General features: G+C 37.2%; 1 protein-coding gene across 2 annotated transcripts in view; it reads right to left on the bottom strand.

The window, feature by feature from the left end:
* Positions 1 to 4,450, bottom strand: part of UNC13C (unc-13 homolog C) — a 625,259-nt gene extending 620,809 nt beyond the window's left edge. The window contains exon 1 of one of the 2 annotated variants that reach the window (XM_037743781.1): positions 3,696 to 4,450. The gene's annotated coding sequence lies outside the window, so the exon portion shown is untranslated. The remainder of the gene's footprint in view (positions 1 to 3,695) is intronic. The other variant, XM_017543349.2, reaches the window with a different exon arrangement.
* Positions 4,451 to 5,118: the final 668 nt, after the last annotated feature.

The raw sequence follows: 5,118 nt of genomic DNA, 5'->3' as shown, positions 1-5,118 counted from the left end.
AAAAAAAAAAAAAAAAAAAAATGATTTCTCATTAATAAAGCAACTAGTTTGATTTTTTCAGTTGCGTGCCACTCAACAATGACATGAATAAAACACAACCCTTCTTCCTCCAGTTAGTCTGGGACCATATCAACAGTATGCTCTCTCAGAAACGTGCCTCAGGGAATGTGCCTAAGCCATTAGTTGTTTCCACCTATAAAATAGAAACAGTCGCCTACTCTGTCCAAACACTGCTCTTTTTCTTTTATATTTTACATGCTTAGAGAACTATTTCTAGAGTAAATTATTTCAACTTCTAAAACACATGAAGCAAAATATTTTCAAGCAAAAGCTTTTTCCCCATCAAAAAGACATATTGCACCCAGATTCTCAAGAACCAGAATGCTCAGAAACAAAGTATGTTTTATCCTGAACACAGGACTTGGGCCAAAAAAAAAAAAATTGACTGTTGGGAGGAAAGTCAGGCTGAAGATGGAATTGTGAAAATGTAGGGAGACAGGACAATATTTGAAAGAGAAGCCCATCATTTATGATTACTTTTTAAAAATACCTTGAAATCTCTGAGTACACTTTATAATGCTGAGTTCATATCTTTCTATCTAGCATTTATTTCTACAAAATATTTTCTTAATTCTTTATATAGAAAAAGTACAATAAAACTCTCTTCCATATCCAGATAATTAATTTTTATATGCCGAAGCTAAAATATACAATATACCTAGGATATGAAATAGATGGAAAACATTTATGCTTACTTCATCACAACCATTTTGACAAGAGATGGAGAAACGATTCAGTGTGCCTTCTTGTCTATTTCTCCTCTGGAGGACTTTTGACCTGGAGGTTAGAATACTTATTCCCGTCTCCCTTCCAATGCCTTAAAAGACTACAAGGGAAACAAACACCGCTTGTGGCATCCCTTATCTCTGTAGAGATTATAGAACTGGTAATCAGTCTTTTGCATGCTCAAAAGCTACAGATTGAGAGGGCTATTAATAAATCCTTTTTTTAAAACCAGAAGAAAACTGGGCCTAGTGATTCAACCATAGACAACTTAAGATCCAGAAAGGATTTGTAATAACAACAGAGATACAAATTTGATACCTTGAATTTGCAATTATCACTACAGTTATTCTAAATGCATATTACCAAATGAATTGATATTAGATACAAATTATTATCTATTTAGAAAGTGGCTTTCTATCTATAAAAGTGTATTTCAGAAACAAACTTGGAATGTATTTAAAACTCCTAAAATTTCTAGCTGAAAAGCAGAATTATTTTTCTTGGGTGACAAAGTGATTCTAATGTCTTCAAAAATTCTAGAGAATGTCCTTCTGTAGTAAAGACTATGGGATAGAAAGAATGAATAACAGAAAATTATATGTTGAAACTGGAAGACAATGTACAGGTGGCATAATACTTCAGAGAAGTTGTGGCAGGGTTTATGCGTTACATTAGCTGAGAAGGTTAACAGAAATGGAAGTGCCTAGAGTATTGGGAAAAAGATATTATCATACCAAAAGTGTCTGACATGCCCTAAATCAGCAAAGACAACAAAGTACACTCTCTTCTGCACACTGACATTCCCACCAACACCACCTCTGGCCCCAACATACATTTGGTGCGTTTTGTCTTTAAAAGAGGAATCACTGCAATTATCATCTGTTTATAATGACCCATGGTCTCTTAAGCATCCAGTTCTGTGCACCACATACTGTATTGCTTCCTATTTAAAGACTAGCAACCATAGTAAGTTATTATATGACCTAGAAAGGAAAACAGTTTATTAACAATCAGCACATCAAAAGTGATTTATCTAGGCTTAGCTAACATGTTTACCTCGTATTTCACCTGGGTATGAATTTACCTAGCACAGAGTGATGATAATCTCTAGAAGGAGTTTCCAAATTTCTTTTATGGAAGTCTAAAAACAAATTATTGAATTCTAGGAAATAAACCCTATTAATAATAAAAAACTCTACCTCCTAAACCACCTTCAAATTCTACTGAAAAAAATGTTGGTAATTTTACTGAAATTACTTTCTCAACAAAATTCCATTATAGTTTAAAAGTACAACTTTGTAATTTAGAGTTTCAAATATTCTTTTAGATAATCTTTTATCAGTTTAAAAAATATTATTTAATGGATTCAGTAAAATTACTGCAATAGTGTATCGCCTGCAGATATCATAAGCCTCTTCATACGAGATGCCAGCACAGAAGAAACATACAATGTTTTTCACTCCCTACTAACAAACAGAAACTTAATACTTTGCTCATCTTCTAAATCAATCCTCTGGTCTCAAGAATTGCCTATACTTACTTTTCATATCTTGATGTTGTTGTTGTTAATGTGTGGAATTTTAAAACAAATGACTTCCTCATTTTGTTTATACCCTAAGTGCTCCAAATCGCTACCATTTGGCAAAAATGAGGTTTATAGTTTTTAAAGGGCAGGGTGGTAATTTACTTTACAGTATGCACAAATGACAATTTAAAGCCTACTTATGTCTATTACATTTGGACTTTTTAATCAGAATTAAATGGGAACAACAATAATTAAAAATCAAGGTCCTAGAGCTTTGACATTAACTCTGTTAATACTAAAAAATCTATTAAATATTTTATATCTACAAAAATGTAGTACTTTCTCATTCTCATTTCTCCTCTTCAGAAAAGCTCATTTAATATAAATACATGTATATTTAATTTACTGACAATTTAACCCACTTTTATGAAAAGTATTGAAGAGTAAAAGGTGGTAAGATTATTTTCTAAAAAGCACTAAGTTTCTTATTAATTTCAAAATCATATAAACTTACATTCTTAGCATCTTAAAGAAATGCAGAGTATTCTAAAACTAATCTTTATTTGTATAACCCATCCCCAAATCTCTTTCATTTTTTTCCTTAAAAGCCTAACAAGGAACATTGATTTTTAAGTTTTGTCATCTCCATTTAGGTACTAAAGACAGCCAAAATTACTACTGTTGTATATCTGTCTTTCTATTGATGATACAAGTATATTGATGATGTAATTGCAGAAGTTAGGGTTTACTCATGCTGTTGGACCAAACGGAATTTTTTAGGCTCCCTCCTTCAGCACCATAGAACAGTTGTAAAACAGCACCAAGCAAGCAATTTAAGCAATTCATCTCTTGAAAGTAAATCTGCAGGATCTTCTTCTTGAAGGACTGATGAAGAGCTAGGAATAAAAAATCACTGGTAAAGCTTCATTTGCTTCAGACTGGATGCTGAGCTGGAAAAACACCTGGGTGACACACTAGTCTATGACATCTTGGCTTTTAACCCTTTCTTAGAAGCCCTCAACTTTTGTTCTCTGTTGAGCTCTATTCTCTTCTTCCAAAATTCCAAGGGATTATGGAATATCCCAACCTTTCATCTCAACTCTGTTTGTCCCTATGCAGACATTTTTCTCAAAGTTGACTGGAAACTAAACAATCATTTATCATTCTAATTTTTTTTTAAAGCAATGACTGAGAAGTCATGATCCTCCAAAGGATCATGTACATTATAAAAACAGGAGAGCCGATATTTTACAAACGCATCTGCTATACGAAGAGAGCCCCATGGTTGTGATTCCCAAGTGCAAACAAAAAGAAGGGACAAGAAAATACAGATAGAAAATCGCATGCAGATGAAGCAGTGCACACAGCTGAGGAAAGAACATACCTGAGGGATTCTCCTTTAAAAAAAAAAAAAAAAAACGTCCACGCCAGCTGGGTTGTTCCTCCCCTCCTTTCGGGGTGTATGTGTTTTCCTTTTAGGCACACCACTTGCAGTTGTGTTTCTGATCTCGTTTCCTTTATTCAGTCACAAACAGAGCAGGAGTGGAAGCTGCGTCCCGGGGATCCGACTCGTGCAATCAGGCGTGCCTGGCTCTGCAACGGTGTCTGTTCTTTTCTTGTCAATTGTATCGCGCTCCCCGACGCAATTCTACAACTTAGCCGCTAGCGAGAAACTGCCTTTCACTCTTCTCACCGCCAAATACCTTCCGCAGCTCATCTCATCTCTTTCTCCAAGAAAGCAAAATGGGATCTCTCCCGTGTATTGAGGAGCGCCCAGGCTCATCAACAATTGAGGGTGAGGAGCAGCCGTGCTGGGTGCGTGCTGCGAACTTCACACATCGCCGGCTGCGGCTGAGGCTTTTCTGAATGCAGCACCGACCCTGCGATCCCCAGCCTCCGCCACCAAGAGCGCCCAGGCTCCCTCTCCTGCCCGCCCTGGCTGCACGGAGCAGCTCCGAGAGGGTGAGCCACAGCCCCTGCTCACAGCAGACGCACTGTAGCCACTGCCAGGTGTGGCCGTCACCACCGCACTGACAACTAACTGTGTGGGACACGGCTTCATCGCTGGGAGACGCCTGGATGCCAGAGCTTCCTCAGCCCATCTTCCCTTTATCTCTGGAGGATGACCTAGGAGACAGTCATGGCCAATTCTGCTAGCGGAACAGCGTGGATCATACTAAATGACCTGTGTTATTCAAGAGTGACTGTTTTAGATGTACTTGGTTGTACTTAGAATTATGAAAGTATACAGCACACAGCATCATTCCGGATTAGCCACCAAATGCAGCTAACACGACCCCGCATTTATACAGAGGAGATACTGACATCCCATCCCAGTCCGTTTTTCCTCTTATGTTTGTGGAAAACCATTTGAAGGTGATTCCTGAACGATCTGAATTAATGACATATGCATAAATCAAAGTGGGAAATGATGGGTAACTTATAGGGATACAAAGGTTTTTCTTCTCACTTAGGAATAATGCCTTTTCATTTGATGTTAACATTTTAAAGATCTGGCTGGGGATTGAATGGACTTGCTTTCTCTTTGGGTTTTGCTGAGTAGAGGAGGCGGGGGTGTTAACAGTTCCGACTTTACATCAATAAAGCATTTTCAATCCTGTAATCCTCCTGTTGAAACAAATAAAAAAGTACTGAATCTGAAAATAGAGCCTTAAAGCAGCGCGAGGCCTGGAATAATTTAGAGGTTTTAAGCTACATCTGCTCTACTGCTTACTTAAAATTTTACTTTTCTTTGCTTTTTAGAAAATGGACAGATATTTCCAGGACTGAAGAACGTCAACCAGCAG

The sequence above is a fragment of the Cebus imitator genome, unplaced genomic scaffold (genome assembly GCF_001604975.1).
Source record: "Cebus imitator isolate Cc_AM_T3 unplaced genomic scaffold, Cebus_imitator-1.0 Scaffold154, whole genome shotgun sequence".
NCBI classification, from domain to species: domain Eukaryota; kingdom Metazoa; phylum Chordata; class Mammalia; order Primates; family Cebidae; genus Cebus; species Cebus imitator.
This window is presented reverse-complemented; position numbering and strand designations above follow the sequence as displayed.